At 42.1% G+C, this 20,928-nt stretch overlaps 1 protein-coding gene across 2 annotated transcripts in view; it reads right to left on the bottom strand.

The window, feature by feature from the left end:
- The window catches only part of IP6K1 (inositol hexakisphosphate kinase 1), a 61,123-nt gene extending 40,575 nt beyond the window's left edge, over positions 1–20,548 (bottom strand). Inside the window, exon 1 of one of the 2 annotated variants that reach the window (XM_040628797.1) lies at positions 20,357–20,548. The gene's annotated coding sequence lies outside the window, so the exon portion shown is untranslated. Of the gene's footprint in view, positions 1–3,424; positions 3,487–20,356 lie in introns of those variants that run through there. The other variant, XM_008703776.2, reaches the window with a different exon arrangement.
- Positions 20,549–20,928: the final 380 nt, after the last annotated feature.

The raw sequence follows: 20,928 nt of genomic DNA, 5'->3' as shown, positions 1-20,928 counted from the left end.
TGCTGAACCCCAAAGACAAAGAGATATTTAAAGCAGCAACACAGAAGCAACTCATACTGTACCACAAATCTTCACTAGGATTAACAGCTGGTTTCTCTCCAGAAACCTCCAGAAGGCAGTGGGATGACATATTTATAAAGTCCTGAAAGAAAATGCTGTCAACTAAGAATTCTATATCCTGGAAGGCAATAAAAAGAAAACTGAAAATTCACAAATCTGTGGAAATTGAACAACATACCCTTAACAACCAATAGGTCAAAGAAATTACAAGGGAAGTTCTTGCCAGAGCAATTAGGAAAAATAAATAAATAAATAAATAAATAAATAAATAAATAAATAAATGGCATTCAAATTAGAAAGAAGTTAACTGTTTGCAGAAGACATGATCTTATATGCAGAAAACCCTAAAATTACCCAAACACACATAAAAACACCATTAGAGCTAATAAATACATTCAGGAAATTTGCAGGATACAAAATTGCCACACAAAAATCAGTTGCATTTCTATATGCTAGCAATGAACAATCTGAAAAGGAAATTAAGAAAACAATCCATTTACAATAGTATCAAAAAGAATAGGGGCACCTGGGTGGCTCAGTCGGTTAAGCGTCTGCCTTCAGCTCAGGTCATGATCAGATCAAGCCCGAGTCCAGCCGCGCTGCAGGCTCCCTGCTCAGCAGAGAGTCTGCTTCTTCCTCTCCCTTTGCCCCTCCCCCTGCTTGTGCTCGCTCCCTTGCTCACTCTCTTTCTCTCAAATAAATAAAATCTTTAAAAAAAGAGAGAGAAGAAAATGCTGAAGAATGTACTTAACTAAGGAGCTGAAAGACTTGTATTCTAAAAACTACAGAACACTTCTAAAGAAAATAAACATCTAAGTAAAATAGAAAAACACCACATGTTGATAAATTGAAACACTTACTATGGTCAAGATGACAATACTACCCAAAGAGATCTACAGGCTGAATGTAATCCCTAACAAAATACCAATGGTAATTTCTGCAGAAATTAAAAAAAAACAAACAAAAACAAAAACAAACAAACAAAAGTAACCTCTCCAGAAATTCATAGGGAATCTCAAGGAACCTTGAACAGCCAAAATTCCTGAAGAACAAAACTGGAGGAATCACATTTCCTGATTTCAAAACTTACTGCAAAACTACTACAATCAAAAGAGTTTGGTATTAGCATAAAAACAGACATAGAGACCAATGGAATAGAATAGGAAGCCCAGAAAAAAAACCTTGCACATACAGTCAAATGATTTTCAACCAGGGTGCCAAGATTATTCAATGGGAAAAGGACAATTTTTTCAACAAGTGGTGTTGGGGAAACTGAACAGCCACATGCAAGAGTGAAGTTGGAGCATTACTTCATATCATATACAAAAATTAACTCAAAATGGATCAAACACCTAAACTTACAAACTAAAATTATAAAACTCTTAGAAGAAAACACAAGGGGGTAGGTACTCAGTGACCTTGGATATGACAATGATTTCTTAGCTATGACAACAAAAGCACAGGCAAGAAAAGAAAAAAAGGATAAATTGGACTTCATCAAAATTAAAAACTTTCGTGTGCATCAGGGTTGGCTGGATGGCTCAGTTAGAAGAGTGTGTGACTCTTGATCTCAGGGTCATGAGTTTGAGCCCCATGTTGGGTACAGAGATTACGTAAAAAAAAAAAAAAAAAAAAAAAAGTAAATAAGTAAACTTAAAAAGCTTTTGTGCATCAAAGGACATTATCAACAGAATGAAAAGACCACCCACAGAAAGGGAGAAAATATCTACAAACCATACCTCTGATTAGGGATTAATATGCAATACAGAGAACTCCTACAACTTAACAACAAAAAAACAAACAACCCATTCAAAAGCGGTCAAAGGACTTGGCTAGACATTTCTCCAGAGAAGACATACAAATACCAACAAGCACATGAAAAGATGCTCAACATCATCAGTTATTAGAAAAATACAAATCAGGGGTGCCTGGGTGGCACAGCGGTTAAGCGTCTGCCTTCGGCTCAGGGCGTGATCCCTGCGTTATGGGATCGAGCCCCACGTCAGGCTCCTCCGCTATGAGCCTGCTTCTTCCTCTCCCACTCCCCCTGCTTGTGTTCCCCCTCGAAATCGGAACTCTTTTTAAAGATTTTATTTATTTATTTATTTATTTATTTATTTATTTATTTATTTGAGAGAGAGCGCGTGTGCGTGCACGCGCGCACACAGGCAAGGGGAGCAGCAGAGGGAGAGGGAGAAGCAGGCTCTCCACTGAGCAGGGAGCCTGATGCAGGATCCTGGGATCATGACCAGAGCCGAAGGCAGATATCTAACCGACTGAGCCACCCATGTGCCCCAGAAATTGGAACTCTTATGCACTGCTGGTAGGAATGTAAAATGGTTCAGTCACTGAGGAAGACAGGATGGTGACTCCCAAAAAAAATTAAAACAGAGAATTTCCATATGATCCAGCAATTCTTCTCCTAGGTATTCCACTCCTACCCAAAAGAACTGAAAGCAGGGACTCAACCCAATTATTTATATACCAATGTTTATAGCAGCATTATTTGCAATAACCAAAAGGTGGATACAACCTATGTCTGCTAACAATGAATGGACAGATAAAATGTGGTACATACATACAATGGGATATTTGATTATAAAAAGAAATGAGGGGCACCTGGGTGACTCAGTTGGTTAAGCGTCTGCCCTCGGCTCAGGTCATGATCCCAGGGTCCTGGGATCAAGCCCCACATCAGGCTCCCTGCTCAGCAAGAGCCTGCTTCTCTCTCTCCCTCTGCTGCTCCCCCTGCTTGTGTGTGCACTCTCTGTCATATAAATCAATCAATCAATCAATCTTTTAAAAAAATTAAAAATAAAAAGAAACGAAATTCTAATGGCACCTGAGTGGCTCAGTCAGTTAAGCATCCAATTCTTGATTTTGGCTTGGGTCATTATCTCAGCGTCCTGGGAATGAGCCCTGCCTCGGGCTCCACGCTCAGCAGGGAGTCCGCCTGAAGATTCTCTCTCTCCCTCTTCCTCTGCCCTTCCCCCTGTTCACATGCACATGTGCTCTCTCTCTAAATAAATCTTAAAAAAAAAAAAATGAAATTCTGATACATGCTATAACATGGATGAACCTTGAAAAAAGTTATGCTAAATGAAATAAGCCAGGCATCAAAGAAAATTGTATGATTCCATTTATATCAAATATCTAAAATAGGCACATTCGTAGAGACAGAAAGTATATCAGAGGTTACCAGGGACTTGGGGGGAGAGGAAAATGGAGCACTGTACAATGGGTAAAGAGCTTCTACTTGAGATGATAGGAAAAGTTCTTGAAACAGTGATAATGGTTACACAACACTGTGAAAGTACTTAGTGCTACTGTATTGTACACTTAAAAATAGTTAAAATGGGGGCACCTGGGTGGCCCAGTTGGTGAAGCACCCAACTTGATTTCAGCTCAGGTCTTCATCTCAGGGTCGTGAGCTTGAGCTCCACCTTGGGTTCCACACTGAGTGTGGAGCCTACTTAAAAAAAAAAAAAATAGTTAAAATGGTAAAATTCTGTTATGTACATTTCACTGTAATTTTTTTAAAAGACAAGTCATTTACAATAGCATTAAAATAACATCAAACATGTCGGGATACATTTCACAAAATATGTGAAAGACCTCTACATTGAAAACAATCAAAAAATGCAGATCTCGAAGGAAAAAAATGCAGAAAAATTAAAGAAGACACAAATAAATGGAAATTCACACCATGTGAACAGATTAGAAGACTTGATACTATTAAGATGTCAACTCTCCCCAAATAAATCTATAAATTCAATGAAATCCCAACCATGATGTCAGTTGGCTTTTTCAGAGAAATTGGCAAACTAATTCTAAAATGTGTATGGATATACAAAGAACATTAAATATCCAGATCAATCTTATAAAGAAGAATAAAGTCAGACAACTTATACTACCTGATGTCAAGACTTGTCAGTGGGGTACTGGCATATAAACACACAGTTCAACAGAACAAAACAGAGATCCCAGAAATAGGTCCATACCCGTAGTCAATTCATTTTTGACATAAGTGCTAAAGCAAATAAATGGAGAGGGGTGGTGCCTGGGTGGCTCAGTCAGTTAAGTGTCTGCCTTCAGCTCAGGTCATGATCCTGGGGTCCTGGGATCGAGTCCTACATCAGGATCCCTGCTCAGCAGGGAGTCTGCTTCTCCCTCTACCCCTCCCCCACGGCTTGTGATCTCTCACTCTCTCTCTCTAATAAATAAAATCTTAAAAAAAAAATTTTTTTTTAATTAACAAAGAAAGTTGTGGTAGTTTTAAACTTCAAATTTTTAGACAGCCCTTTCCCCAAAAGGTAGAGCCTTCTTCTCTCCTCCCCTTGAGTATGGGCTGGACTTAGTGACTCAATTTTAAGGAACAGAATATAATATGGCAGAAGTAACAGTCTGGGGGTGCCTGGGTGGCTCAGTTGGTTAAGGATCTGCCTTCAGCTCAGGTCATGATCCCAGGGTCCTGGGATCGAGCCCTGCATCAGGCTCCCTGCTCAGTAGGGAGTCTGCTTCTCCCTCTGCCCCTCACCCCGATCATGCTTGTGTGCTCTCTGAAATAAATAAAATCTTTAAAAAAAGAAAAAAAAGAAGTAACAGTCTGTGACTAGGTCATTAAGACTCCTCTTTACTTTGTCTTGGATCATTCATTCTGGAGGAGATAATTGTATGCCATGAGGATTCTCAGAGAGCCCACATGTCAAGGAACTGAAGCTACCTGCCAAAAGCCATGTAAAGTCATCTTGGAAACAGACCCTCCAACTCCAGGAAAGCCTTCAGATGACTGCAGTCCCAAAAGACATCTTAACTGCAACTTCATGAGAGACTGTGAGCCAGAACCACCCAGCTAAGCCACTCCTAAATTTCTGATCCTTAGAAACTGAGGCAGTAAGTGTTTACTGTTGTAAACTGCTAAGTTTTGGAGTCAGTAGATAACAAATACACAAGTCTTTTTAGCAAATGGTGCTGGTACTGGAACAAGAAGTTATCCATATGGGAGCAAAATTAACCTCAACCCCCAATCTTACAGAATACACAGAAATGAATTCCAAGTGGATCAGAGACCTAAATGTAAAAACTAAAACTCTACAACTTCTGGATGAAAACACAGGAGAAATCTCCAACATTGAGAGGTAGGCAAGGGTTCCTCAGACACTACAAAAGGCAATAACCATAAAAGAAAATAGTGGTAAATCAGACTTCAACAAAACTGGAAACTTCTTATCTTTAAAATATATCCATAAGAAAATAAATAGGCAAGCCACCCCAGACTGACAGAAAATATTCACAAAACATGTACCTAATATTCTATATAAAGATCTCCTAAAACTCACTCAAAAAAAAAAAAAAACTAACAGCTCCATTTTTTTTAATGGGCAAAAGGTTTGAACAAGTATTTCACAAAGGAAGCTATACAAATGACCATTAAATACAGGAAAAAGTGCTCAATATCACTAGTAATCAGGTAAATGCAAACTGACACCACAATGAGCTATCACTGTACTTTCAGAAATATAGCTAAAATTAAAAACACTGACAACACACTACACATTGCTGAGGATATGGAACAATCACAACTCTCACACATTATTGGTGGGACTGTAAAATGATATAACCATTTTGAAAAAGGTATTAAAAGTTTCTTATAAAACTAGACATACATCTACCCCATGATCCAGCAATTCTATTCCCTTCTATTCCCTATTCCCCAAGAGAAATGAACATATATGTCCCCCAAGAACACTTGTACAAAAATGTTCATAGAAGCTTTACTCATAGGGGCGCCTGGGTGGCTCAGTCGTTTGAGCGTCTGCCTTCGGCTCAAGTCATGATCTCGAGGTCCTGGGATCAAGCCCCATGTGCCTCCCTGCTCAGTGGGGGGCCTGCTTCTCCCTTTCCCTCTGCCTCTCCCCCTGCTTATGTGCCTTCTCTCTGTCAAATAAATAAATAAAATCTTAAAAAAAAGAAAAAGAAAAAGAGAAAGCTTTACTCATAAGTCAAACACTGGAAACTGACCAGATATCAGAACAGATAAACTGGAATGTTCAGGCAATGAGCTACTACACAGCAATAAAAAGGAATGTACTACTACTGATACAGACAACAGCATGAACAAATTCCCAAAACATTATACTGTGTGAAAGAGGCTGTACGGAAGAGTATTATACCTTTTAGAATTATTTAGTACACAAGATTATTATTCCATATAGTATTATTCCTTTTATTTTTTTTAAGTAGGCTCCACACCCAGCATGGACCCCAACATGGGGGATTAAACTCACAACCTTGAGATCAAGACCTGAGGTGAGACCAAGAGTTGGAAACTTAACTGACTGAGTCACCCAGGTGCCCCAGTATTATTCCATTTATACGAAATTTTAAAACTGGCCAACTAATCTATTATGAAAAAATTCAGAGCAGAAGTTGTCTCTGGCTAGAACAGAATAGCACTTTAAGTTAATCTCTATATTAAAACAAATTTAAAACATAGGTGGTAGCAACAAAGAGTATTCTGTTGAGAAAATACTTATTAAATTATTAACTTAGGGACGCCTGGGTGGCTCAGTTGGTTAAGCATCTGCCTTCGGCTCAGGTCATGATCCCAGCCACAGTCCTGGGATCGAGTCCTGCATCAGGCATCTTATTCAGCAGGGAGTCTACTTCTCCCTCTGCCTGCCCCTCCCCCTGCTTGTGCATGCTCACTCACTCTCTCTCCAGTAAATAAATAAATAAATTATTTTTAAAAAATTATTGGGGTGCCTGGGTGGCTCAGTGGGTTAAGAGTCTGCCTTCAGCTCAGGCTGCCTCCTGGTCCTGAGGTCAAGCCCTGCATCAGGCTTCCTGCTCAGCGGGGTATCTGCTTCTCTCTCTTTCTCTCTCTCTCTCTGCCCCTTCTACTGCTTGTTCTATCTCTCTCACAAATAAATAAAATCTTTTTTAAAAAATAAAAAAATTATTAACAACTCATTTGTATAACTCTGACAAATAGCAACTTACCAGTTACCAATGTATTATCTCTTGGCTCTAAACCCAACCATCATTGCCTGCTCTGCAAACATGGAGCTGGACCCATTAAATATTTTTCCTTTGCCAGGTGATATTAAGCTTTGTCAGAAGACACTGGAGAGATTCTGCAAAAAAGAAAAGGCTTCAGGGAACCTAGGAGGCTCAGTTGGTTAAAAGTCGGACTGTTGATCGATTTCGGCTCCAGCCATGATCTCATGGTTGTGGGATCGAGCCCAGAGTCAGGCTCCATGCTCAGCATGGAATCTGCCTGAAATTCTCTCTCCCTCTGCCTCTGCCCCTCCTCTCACTCACGGGCTCTCTCTCAAAATAAGTAAATAAAATTCCAAAAAAAAAAAAAAAAAAAAAAGAATAGGCTTCTCCACCTGTCTAGTATACTCCTCTCACCAGGCCCCTGACATCCAGTCAGCTCCCCTCAGTGCCTAGCCACTGTTGGGTGCCTGACTCGCACAATGCATCATGGTCAGCAGTACAAAGTGGCCAGCAGCTACCTCTGACACCTCACTCAAGTAGTTTTCTGGCAGAGTGCTTCCTGCAAGACTCCTCTCCATAAATTGCTTTCTCCAACATCCTAGAAGGTAGATTTCCAGCCAGTTCTAGAGGGCAGATTTCCAGCATGTTCTGCCAGTGTGGCACCACAATGACTTTCTCAGCCATCCAGTTAGGCAGAACCACCCACTTCTCCAAGATACGGATCTCAGCCCTGGGAGAGTGTCTTCCTTGAGCACTCTGTTATCAGCCCTGGGGTAACGGCTACTCCCATATACACTATTCCTATATTACTTAGAGTTCACTCTACTTTTTACTAGCCAACCTCTCATTACTCCAATCCCCTGTTATAGTTAACAATTCTTTATATTAAACTTTACCTTTTTGGAGGCACCTGGGTGGCCCAGTTGGTTAAGCGTCCAACTCTCGGTTTCGGCTCAGGTCATGATCATAGGGTCCTGAAATCACTCCGCACTCAGCAGGGAGTCGGCTTCCTCCCACCCCCAGCTTGTGCAAGCACACATGCTCGCTCGCTCTCAAATAAATAAATATTTAAACTTTACCTGTTCAAATTCCTATGTGGTTTTTGTCTCCCAAATGGACACTGACAGTTGTTTCAATGAGTTGAAAAGGCTAAGCAGCACAGACTGAAAGTGAGAAACTTTATTATCTACATAAAATTCACATAGCTCTGCTTTCTTTATTCACAATTCTACCGATAAAAACTAATACAACACTGTAAACAGCCAAGTTAACATGCTTAAGGGTCCAAGCAGCCCTGCTGGTACACTGTTTGGGAAGTTACTCAAGCTTAATAGTCAGCTCCCTGAGGCCAAAGTTAGCTTTCTTTGGAGACACTCATGAAATAGCTAACACAACCACATATTTTATAATACATCTTCCCAAACACAGTAGAAACTTCTTAGCATTCATTCTGTTTTATGCTAAAGAAATCACTTTAATTTTCACGCAGGATATAAAAAACCAAAACAGTCTATGCTCATCTTGTGCTTGCCTGAAGTATCTAGTGTGCTACTTGGCCCTGACCCATACAACATCCTCCAGCTGAGCAGAATCTTTTATTTTTTTTTTTAAGATTTTATTTATTCATTTGAGAGAGAGAGAGAGAACAGAAGGAGAGTAAGAGGGAAAAGCAGACTCCCCGCTGAGCAGGGAGCCCGATGCGGGACTCAGTCCCAGGACTCTGGGATCACGACCCAAGCAGAACGCAGAAGCTTAACTGACTGAGCCACCCAGGTGCCTGGAGCAGAATCTTTATAAGTAAGTTTCAAAATACTCTCCACTAAATCAAGTTTGTGACCAAACAGCAACTATAAAGTCTCCAAATCAATCAGGGACCATTAATATAAAATCTGCAAAGACCTTTTTAAAGTATTTAATCAAGTATATATGTTGAGACCCTGTAAAACAAATATTGTACAAGACAAACACAGTTCCTGTTCTCAGAAAACTGGAAGCGAGGATGGGGGGGATCCTCCCCACACTCTAAAAAAAGCCTAAGATCCTACAGCTATCCCACCTGAGGAAAGCATGGTATCCTGGAAACCTTCGCAATATTTTCAAGTGTGGGAATAGAATTGTGGAGGGTTTCAAATTCCCACAGAAACATTCTAGGTGCTAACAACCAGCATGAATATCCATGGTCAGGAGAAATCTTTCTGAGAACAGCATCTGAAAATGTTTCCAGAGTCAATAAAAAAGAGAAAAACTCGGGGTGCCTAGGTGGCTCAGTCAGTTAAACAACCAACTTTTAATTTCAGCTCAGGTCGTGATCTCAGGGTAGTGAGATCAAGCCCCACATCAGGCTCTGCACTGGGCGTGGAGCCTGCTTAAGATTCTCTCTCTCCCTCTCCCTCTGCCCCTCCTCCCCTCTAAAAAAATAAAATTGAAATTAAAATAAATAAATAAAACTGAAAAACACAACATCTAAATCCTGTAACAGTTACTTGCCTTATAAATCTAACTTTAAGCCAAATCACAGGAGATGGTCTCTTACTCTCTCGCATTCTCTACCCTGGCAAAAGGGAACAAACCTGTTCACATCACCTCAACTACCAAAACAATTTATAGTTCAGATACGAGGCCTCCATACGGCCCCACTGACTACACTCGTTTAGTTTTTTTTAAAGGAAAAACTGGAGTAACAACCCACACACACACAGTAACTGACATGGGAAGAAAGTACAGCAGCAAAGCAAGGCTGTCAGTGTACCAGAGCCATTCACATAGTCTTCGGTAGACACAGCAATCAGATGCACTGTAGGGACCAAAGGCTACAGCTACCAAAGGGCTCCAAGATGAGCAGAGGGAAGAAACAAAGTCCCCTGCCTGGCTTTTATGACTTATTAGTCAAATGAAGAACTGCAGAATGAATTACCTGAACTTCTTCCTATGAAGGATTATATTTTAATCTCAGGTTGCATGGAGACTAGAAATCTGACCTGCTCTGTTCAATGGGAATGACCCTAACAACAGTTTTATACTTGAAAAGATAAAATCTATAAAGGAAAGTTGGTTTTGTTTTTATCACCCCTAAGAGCTTTTTCCTAAAAGTAACTCTTGATGCTTTACAAGTGTTTTCTCATTCGCCCTCAGATTCTTGATAAGGATTTTTACCATAAAGAAGTTTTACAAACAGCTCCAACATGTAGAGCCCGTATTTCAATAAAGGCCACAGAACGGCAGTAAGGCTTGCTCAACAGCATAGATTACATTTTCCCAGGTAATGGAAGTACCTACTCACAGCCCTGCTTCCCAGTATCATGCCAGGGTGCAAGGCTGCTTAAAAGGAAAGGAAAAGTTGTCTGCATTTAAAAGATGAGGAAACTAAAGCACAAACAAAATAAGCAGATGAAAGCTAAACCAGAAAAATGAAAAAGCTGTATCTAACCTACTTTATAATTGGTTCTGAATCGAAACATCTGTCTAAATTCACGACAAATACGAAATGCCATGTTACTTCTTCTTTAAAAAGAGCTGTTCAGGGGCGCCTGGGTGGCACAGCGGTTAAGCGTCTGCCTTCGGCTCAGGGCGTGATCCTGGCGTCATGGGATCGAGCCCCACATCGGGCTCCTCCACTATGAGCCTGCTTCTTCCTCTCCCACTCCCCCTGCTTGTGTTCCCTCTCTCACTGGCTGTCTCTATCTCTGTCAAATAAATAAATAAAATCTTTTTAAAAAATAAATAAATAAATAAATAAATAAAATAAAAAGAGCTGTTCATTCTAGAAAAACCCCAAGCTTCAAGATCTATTTTGTATATATAAAAAAATTACTACATGGAGGTTTATAGAGACTTTATTCATAATTGCCAAAACTGGGAAGTAACCAAGATGTCCTTCAAAAGGTGAGTGGATAGGGGTGCCTGGGTGGTTCAGTCAGTTAAGCATCAGATCATGATCTCAGGGTCCTGAGATGGAGCCTGTGACGGGCTCCACTCCTGGGCTTGAAGCCTGCTTAAGATTCTCTCCCTCCCTGGGGCACCTGGGCGGCTGTTGGTTAAGCGTCTGCTTTCAGCTCAGGTCATGATTTTGGGGTCCTAGGATTGAGCCCCACATCCGGCTTCCCGCTCAGTGGGGGCTCTGCTTCTCCCTCTGCCTCCTCTTCCCTGCTCATGCTCTGTCTCTAATAAAGAAATAAAAATCTTTTTAAAAAAATTAAAAAATTCTCTCTCCCTTTCCACACATGTGCACTCTTTCAAAAATAAATAAATAAATAAATAAATAAATAAATAAATAAATAAAACAAAAGGTGAGTGGATAAACTGTGGTCCATTCAGACAATGGAATATTATTCAGCACTAAAAGAAATGAGCTATTAAGCCCTACAGACAAGGAGAAACCTTAAATGCATATTACTAAGAAGCCAATCTAAAAAGGCTACATTCTATATGATTCCAACTATCTGACATTCTAGAAAAGGTAAAACTGTGAAAACAGTAAAAATACTAGTGGTTGCCAGGGGTTGAGGGAGAGGGAGGAATGAAAAGGAGCACACTGGATTTTTAGGACAGCAAAACTATTCTGTATGATACTATAATGGTGGATACATGCCATTGTACATTTGTCAAAACAAATATATTCTATGGAATGTACAACATCAGGAGTGAACCCTGACATAAACTATGGACTTTGGGTGATAATGATGTGTCAATGTAGGTTCACTGACTAACAAATGTACCACTCTGCTGTGGGATGTTGATGATGGAAGAAGCTATTGGGGAAGGGGGGTTGGGGGTACATGGGAACTCTCTATACTTCACATTCAATTTTGCTATAAACTTAAAACCGCTCTAAAAAATAAGTCTATTTTATAAAAAGCCAAATTATTTAAATATTCTAATTTTTTATCTGGGTGGCTGTGAGACAAATGTATACATGTGTAAAAATCAAATTCTGTCCACTTTATATGTATTTTATATGTATTTATAAATAAATGTATTTATATGTATATGTATTTTATTTATATGTATTTCAATAAGTCACTTTGAAAGAAAAAAATTAATAGGGCAAACTAATCATTTGATGGAAAACAACATCTGTGCTCAAACTAACACTGGAAGGCAGAGCCTTGACAAGGCATGGGCACTGCCCAAGCACTGAGACTCCCTGGCTCTGTGTCCTAAACATCTTATTCTCAGTTTCCTCCACTGTAAAATGAATGTACTACTACTTGTCTCATAGAGCTGTTAAAAGAAATTTTTTTCTCATCCGCTTAGTTATTCAAAAGAAAAACAGGCACACCAGGAAATAAAGATTTCAATCAAGTGAGGAATATTACATATTGGTTCTCTCTTCCAACAAACTATAAGAAATACAGTGAACTATAAATATAGACACTGGGGCGCCTGGGTGACCAGTCGGTTAAGCCTCTGCCTTCAGCTCAGGTCATGATCTCAGGGTCCTGGGGCTCCCTGCTCAGTGGGGAGTCTGCTTCTCCCTCTCCCGCTGCCCCTCCCCCTGCTCATGCTCTGTGCTTGCGCGTGCTCTCTCTCTCTAGAATAAATAAAATCTTTAATAAACAAAGATATTTAATATTTTTAATAAAATGCCCTCTAAAGAAGCATTATTTTAAGAGTTAATTTTCTCACTTCAACCAACTTCCACATGAAAGTTTCATTCATCTTTATTCCCCACCTTACCTTCCATCCAGAACATATCATTTTAGCAGCTCCATTAGAATCAATTTAATTCTTTTTTTTTTTAAGATTTTATTTATTTATTTGACAGAGAGAGACAGCCAGCGAGAGAGGGAACACAAGCAGGGGGAGTGGGAGAGGAAGAAGCAGGCTTCCCGTGGAGGAGCCTGATGTGGGGCTTGATCCCAGAACTCTGGGATCACACCCTGAGCCGAAGGCAGACACTTAACGACTGAGCCACCCAGGCGCCCCAGAATCAATTTAATTCTTTTAAAAAAAAAGAAGAAGAAGAAGAGCAAAGGGTCTTCGCCTCTGAGCGTTGACCCTCTTGCCTTCTCCCTCTTTCACAGCAAAGTTTGGAGTAATCTTTCATCCGTTGGTACCAGGATTGCTGGCCATTCCCAGCACCACACAACTCTGCAAATAATGCTAAAAAAAACCCACTGGATTGTATGCTTTAAATAGGTATAAATTATACATCAATAAAACTGATCAAAAAGGAAAAAAGAGAATCAATTTAATTCTTTAAGAGATTTGGTAACTTTAAAAGAGGACTCTGATAACCAAGAAACTAGTCACTGACCACCGGCCCAAGAAGTCAATGGGGAAACAGAACGCAATACACCAAACAGAGCTATGAACAGGCAAAATGTGGAAATGACTTTTGATGGGGGAGCAGGGTGGATTTAAGGGATGCACACTCCTCACGAAAAGCACTGCATACTGCTCCCAGAAATGAAAATCTAGAACCCTTAGCTAAGGCCCTCCGATTGGTGCTAATTTTCTTACACTACACATGGGAGATCATCAGACAAAGAAGCTTCAAACTTTAAAAAGTTACATGTGAATTAAAATTAATATCCGCACGCAACTTTTCAAGGCAGCAAAATACATGCCACGTGACTCACGGTCTGAAGAAGCAGTGTCTACTGTGGCAACTGGACCTAATACTTACAAAGGCAAAAATCACCGTGCCCAGGCTCCAGAGAGAGATGAAGGATGAATTCTGTGAACCCTGTGAAAGACCAAAAAACCTCCTGGCCTGAATCAATTAACAGAAATCCAGGGGCGCCTGGGTGGCTCAGTCGGTTAAGCATCCGACTCTTGATTTTGGCTCAGGTCATGATCTCTGCAACTCGAAATCCAGCCCTGTGCTGAGCTCCTCGCTGGGCGTGAAGCCTGCTTAAGATTCTCTCTCTCTCCCTCTCCTCCTCCCCACATTTGCACGTGCATACGCTCTCCGTCCCCCCCCCCACAAAAAAGAAAGACATCCAGAAGCATGACAAGCATTGACGTAAGTTCTAAAGCAAACAGACCCCCTCCATCTAGAAGCTTGTGCCCACTTGTAATAAAATAGTTCCTGGTTACTTCAACTTGCCACCTCAGTGGAGTATCATTAGTTCTTGACCCAGTATGGACAGATACGGAGGTCTGATAAAAGCAGAAAATGAAGCCTGGAGCTGAGAACGATGAGGGAGGAAAACAGCAACACTGGGCCCTGGGGCCCATAGGACTGCTCTTTAACTTTTCCTGAAACAGGGTCCCTCTGATGCAGTCTGGGAGTCAGAGCCATTCTACTCTCAGATGTATACTGAACAGAAATGAAGGTATGTACACACACAGACTTGTGCAAGAACATCTACTGCATCTCTATTCATAACAGTCCCAAACCGGAAACAGCACACGTGCTCATCAGCAAACTCTGTAGCCACGAAACAGAATACTACTCAGGAATAAAAAGGAACACAACAAAATGGATGAACCTCAAAAACAACATACTAAGGAAAACAAGCCAGATAAAAAAGACTTCTCATTATTCTCAGAGTTCTAGTCTATAAAGTCATTGCTAACACCAAGTTCGCAAATATCAAGCCACTACTCCTAGGGGAAATACACGGTTAGGTTTCTGTGAGCCTTTGGTCACATATTTGTCAACCAACCAATTCATAACCTTCCAGAGCTACATACATACAATATATAGCCTGTATGTATGTTTCTGTTTAAAGACACTTTAACATACAGTAGTCCCCCTTATCCATGGTTTTGCTTCACAGTTTCAGCTACCCAGAGTCAACCACGGTCCAGAAGCAGAGGGTCCTCCTCCTAAGATATGGTCAGAAGGTCAGTTAGCCTAACGCTACGTCACAATGCCTACATCATTCACCTCACTGCATCTTACCATGTAGGCATTTTATCATCTCACATCATCACAAGGGTGAGTACAATAAGATACTGTGAGAGACACAACATTCACATAACTTTTATTACAGTATATTGGTATAACTGTTCTAATTTATTGAGTTACTGTTAGTCTCTTTCTGTGCCTGATTTATAAATCAAACATTATTACAGGTATGTACGTATAAGAACAAACATAGTATATATAGGGTTCAGTAACATCCCCAGTTTCAGGCACCCACTAGGGGTCCTGGCAAGTATCTCCTGTAGATAAGGGCAGACTACTGGATATCGTTGACACGTTAACACTGCACTCTCAGCCGACAGTACTGTAATTCATGTCTGAAGAAAACTTATCTAATACACGTATTTCCTCCACAAGGGCATCACAACCTTCTCATGCTTAGGAAGATTAACAGCACTTCAGCACTACACTTGAGAAACATTTTAAACAGCAAAATTCCCAACAAAAAACACAAAAATATGAAAACCCATGGCACTACACAGACCATGAAAAGGACACTAGTTTACAGTATTAGAGACAAACAGGAAGGCAGAGAGTCACCTTGTTCCACTTCAGCTGGGAACGGACACAACAGGCAATTCAAATTTTTTGCCATTTCTGATCTGCAAAGGGTTTTCTTTCACCAGCGAAGCGGCTCAAATTTTCTTAATTCATGGGGCGCCTGGGTGGCTCAGTCGTTAAGCATCTGCCTTCGGCTTAGGGCGTGATCCCGGCGTTCTGGGATCGAGCCCCACATCGGGCTCTTCTGCTGGAAGCCTGCTTCTTCCTCTCCCACTCCCCCTGCTTGTGTTCCCTCTCTAGCTGGCTGTCTCTCTCTGTCAAATAAATAAATAAAATCTTTAAAATAAAAAAAAAAATTTTCTTAATTCATTGCCAAATTTAAAAATCAGGAAATTTCACATAAAAATTCAGATTTCTTGTTTTCTTAAAAAAAAAAAGGTCACAAGGGGCGCCTGGATGGCTTAGTCAGTGAAGCAGCTGCCTTCAGTTCAGGTCAGGATCTCAGAGTCCTGGGATGGAGCCCCGGGTTGGGCTCCCTGCTCAGAGGGGAATCTGCTTCTCCTCTCCCTCTGCCCCTCCCCCCCAACTTGTGCTCTCCCTCTCTTGCTCACTCACTCTCAAATAAAAAAATAAAATCTTAAAAAAAAAATATCACAAGATCTGGTAACACAACTGGCTGGAACTGAGCAACAGTGACCCTTTAGATAAGGCCTGTCCTTGCTAGCTCACCCCAGTCCCTACCACTATGCAAGGCCCTTACACTTTGCTTCCCTAAATTTGTTGCCAGCTAGCCCATGATGTAAATGCATCATTTACCAACATGGATGTTTATATAATATATTGCTGACTGCAAAAAGGTACGAGTCAGGATGTATAGCATTATCTCATTTTTGTAAAAATTAAAGACAGAAGGGGGAAAAAAGTCTGGTTATACACTAAAACACAGGGAAGTTAAGGATGATTCTTTTTTATTTCTTTTTGTTACTCAAATATTACCTTTTTTTTAAACTAGTGAATATAATTACTTATATAAGTTGTTTTTTTATAAGCAGCTTTGAGTCATAATCATGCAATTCACCATTTAATGTGCACAATTCCATGGTTTTGTATATTCACACATGTGCAACTATCACTACAATTTTAAACATACTCATCAACTCAAAAAGAAACCCCATAACCTTATCTCTCTCATTCCCCTATGCTCTCATCCACCTCCAAGCCCTAACCAACCACTAATCTACTTCTTATCTCTATAGATTTGCCTATTCTGTATATTTCATATAAACGGAATCACATAATATGTGATCTTTTGTGCCTGGCTTCCTTCATTTCACATGTTTTCCAAGTTCATCCATGTTGTGGTATGCCTCAGTACTTCATTCTTTTTTATTGCTAAATAATATTTCATTGCATGTATATATGTTTTATTTATCCATTATCAACTGATAAGACAGCTGAGTTGTTTTCCCTTTGGCTACTATAAATAACACTGCTATAAACATTCACATACAGGTTTTTATGTGGACACGTTTTCACTTCTCTTGGGTAGGTAACTAGGAGTGGGATTTGTGGGTCATATGGTAACTCTATGTTTAACCATTTAAAGAACTGTCAGACTCTTTTCCAAATCCGAGCAAAAACACAGATCCACTGGCACAAATACACAAAATGCTGGACTCCTCCCCAACTGCACCATTTTACATTCACACCTTTCTCTGTGTATGAAGGCTCTGATTTCCCCACATCCTTACCAACATTTGTCATTACCTGACTTTTCAACTATAGAATAAGTCGTTCATAAGTGTTCATACAATCCTAACACACCCAGATTTTTATGTACTTCAAGCTGCTCTTATGCACGGCCATCAAATTTTAGACTTGAAAAGAGTCCAGTCGGGGTGCCTGGGTGGCTCAGTCTGTTAAGCGTCTGCTTTCGGCTCAGGTAATGATCCCAGGGTCCTTGGAGCCTGCTTCTCCCTCTCCCTCTGCCGCTCCCCCAGCTTGTGCGCTCTCTCCTCTGGCAAATAAATAAATAAAATCTTTACCAAAAAAAAGGGGGGGGGGCGCCTGGGTGGCACAGTGGTTAAGCGTCTGCCTTCGGCTCAGGGCGTGATCCCGGCGTTACAGGATTGAGCCCCACATCAGGCTCCTCCGCTATGAGCCTGCTTCTTCCTCTCCCACTCCCCCTGCTTGTGTTCCCTCTCTCGCTGGCTGGCTCTCTCTGTCGAATAAATAAATAAAATCTTTAAAAAAAAAAAAAAAAAGAAAGAAAGAAAAGAAAAAGAAGAGTCCAGTCCTAGACCTACTCACCTAGACTACCCACCTTCTGTAAAATGAAGGGGCAGGAGTAAATGATCCAGACCCCCACCCGCAAATGAAACTTTTACAGACGAGATGAGCAGCAAATTTTCTAAGCACTCAACAAAGTCCCTAACAGGGATCCAGCCCTCAAGTGAACATGTTTTCCCACCAAACTCATTTGCAATGCCTCCTACATAAATGCAACTTCAAACCATAGCAGCAAATGACAGTCTTGATCGATCACTTTTCGTAAAAGAACCAAGATATCTTAGGTTGTCCCACTCAGAATCCTCAAATCCTGCTGTAATAGGGGAGGAGAAATAAAATTTAACTTAAAATTGGGGCAAAAGCACAGATTCAGTGGCACAAACACACAAAATCCCCGACTGCTCCCTTGCCCCAAGCCAGAGATGAAGTGTACTGTGCAGCCTTTCCCCACCATCTCGGCAGCACTGGGAGGGGGGCAAGCAGCAAATAAAACTGACACATTTACAGCAGCCCAAGGAGGCGGTGAGACCAAGACCTAACCAAGAAGAATGTCTAAGAATCTCGGCACCCAGTGCTATGTTCACCCAATGAATGTTTTCCAAGAATCGATACTGGATCTTAGCCAGGAAGGGGATGGACCACACAGCCCCTTCCGAAATGCAGAATTACTTTCTGTTTTCAGGCTTTGGTTCTGCACTTTGAGCAAGTTCTGCCTCTGTCCTGCAGCACCGAGGATGGGCCTCCCTAAGATGCTGGAGGTGCAAGCACTTCAGGCAGGGTAGGAGGTGAAAATTCATGGCCACCAAATCCCCATTTCTATGTGTTTATTCTGTTCATTTCCCTGTTTAAATACAGAAGGTGTTTTCAACTCAGACAAATTTAACACTGTTGCAAACATCTAGTTCTCATCTACTACATGCAGGTGCAAGACATAAAAATACAATCTCTATAGGATAGGGGTTAGGTCTTAGCAGAAGAAACAAAAAAAATATATTCTTAAAAGAGCAAAGACTATTTTGTTTTTTGTATAAGGGCAATAATGCTATTGCAGGTCGGAGTACCCCCAGGGACTGGAATGTCTGGGGACTGTTTCATAAAGAGCACCTGAGCTGGATTCTGGAGAAAGGAGAAGTAGAGATGAAGAACTAGTATCCCAAAGAAGAGCAAAAGCCACTGCACTCGGCTGGCAAGAGAACTGTGGTAGGGAAATATTGTGTATAGAATGTCTAGCAAATCATATGGTTAATGGGGATTAGGATAAGCCCTGGAGAGATGCACTGGGGCCAGCTGGGCAGCAGCACCTTGAATGCCAGGTTAGGACATCAGATCTCATCCCTTAAGCCTGCAGCAGTTTCTGACTTCAGTGTGGGGTCTCCAGTCTCTCCAAGTGTGTCTGTTGCTCGTAATAGTTAAAAGTGCTGACATTTACAGGTGAATTACAGAAATACAAGGAAGAGTCTTTGTGTTCTCACAAGTAAGACCACAGCAACAGGCCGTCAGTCTCCTCTGGTTTCAGCATCTTCTCCAAAAGCATCTCCTGATCAAGGAGCTGGTTTCTTTCAAAATTAAACATTCAGAGATGACAGGATCCTGACACAAGTGCACAAAGTATTGTTTGACTTAAGTCAGCTCACTCAGGCCTTTTGTATGACCACACACAAGGAGTCTGTGCAGAAGAGTCAAGGGACCACAGGGAAAGAGCAACGTGTTCTGGAGCATTCAGAACTCTTCCTAGACTTGTACACCTTGTCCACGGTCTCTAACCCTCCCAACCCAGGAAGGGGGCCTGATGGTCTGTTTTCATTGGGCAAGACACATTTAGTCCCTAAAAGTTAATTTGACAGTTCCATAGTATCCACAACGACAAAAATAAGTTTCATTTCTTTTTCTGATTCTAACACAGTCCTACATTTCCTTTGTCTCCTGATGACACTGGCAGAATATCTACCTCTTTAGGAGATAAAACCAAGTCATCACCATAATATTCACTTTCTTCTAGAGTAAAAAGACGACCTTACCACAAGTCCAAAAAATGGTCAGAAACCAAAGAAATTATGTTCCAAAATAAAACTCGGGCATCATGGACATTTAAGCAGGCTCTTCAGGAAGAAGCAAACACTGAGCTCCGAGGAGCACAGGAGGCAGGCGCTGGGCAGAGCCTTAGCCCTGCCAGAATCACAGGGCCGTGACACTGGCCTGCCTGGGTTCGTGGGGGCTTTAGCCTGTTTCGTTCAGTCTTAGTTTTCAACTAAGTGAAAAACACTCGCAGGAACCACATCTAAGAAAGAGGTAGGTGTGTATTTCTCACTCGGGAGCAACAGAAGACTCCCGAGAGCATCAGGCTGGCAATGGACACGTTTCAGTGGCGCGGGTCAGAGGAGATAATTTCCCGCTACCCCGCCGGCCGGCCTTTGGGCACAGGACTCAGACCTCTCCCCACGGCCGTCCACCGGCCTCGGCGCTGGCATCTGGGAGGCTCCACGGGCGGCGGGTCAGGACGCTCGAGCGATGTGTGAGCGATGCTTGGCGGATGCCCCGGCCCCGCGCGCGCCCGCTCCAACCCCGCGCCCGCCGCCGCCCGCCCCGCCGGCGTCAGGCCGGTCTTTCGGCCCGGCTCCTGTCACTCACCGGCCCGGCCCGGGCAGCAGGCGCCCACGGCTCCCCACGGGAGCTGGGCCCCCCGGGCCTCCAGGTTTCAGCCCGCCCCCGGCAGGCAGCGCAGGTGGATGAGCCCCGCAGCAGCGGCCCCACACCGGCCGCTCGGTCCAGCTCCCGGCGCTGCCCACTGGGTACGGATCAACAACAAGATGGCGGCCAGCCGAGGGGGCGGGGGCCGGGCGTCATAGTAACCAGGACGGCGAAGAACCCGCCCCAGCTGAGGATATCTCCAATCAACAGCCTCTTCGTCCGACGTTTAAGGGAGTACTTCTCGCTGACAGGACAGCTGGCCTGTCAGTCAGAGCCTGCCTCTCACGGCCCTTGCCGAACGCCTCAGGACGTGACTGTGACGGAGAGGGCTGGCGCATGCGCGCCGTTCGCAGAGTTGCTGGCGGCAGAGCTTTTGCTGGCGGCTCTGAGGCTATACCGCCCTTGGCCTTTTCGCGTGTGCAGCCTTTTTGCGGAGCCGACAGCGTCTTCTCACAGACGCGCACACATGTAGGGAATGCCTGCTGTGTGCTATACAATTTTTTTTTTTTTTT

This window comes from Ursus maritimus, unplaced genomic scaffold, assembly GCF_017311325.1.
Source record: "Ursus maritimus isolate PB19 unplaced genomic scaffold, ASM1731132v1 scaffold_14, whole genome shotgun sequence".
NCBI lineage: Eukaryota > Metazoa > Chordata > Mammalia > Carnivora > Ursidae > Ursus > Ursus maritimus.
The sequence above is the reverse complement of the archived record's forward strand: the minus strand, read 5'-3'. Positions and strand labels throughout refer to the sequence as shown.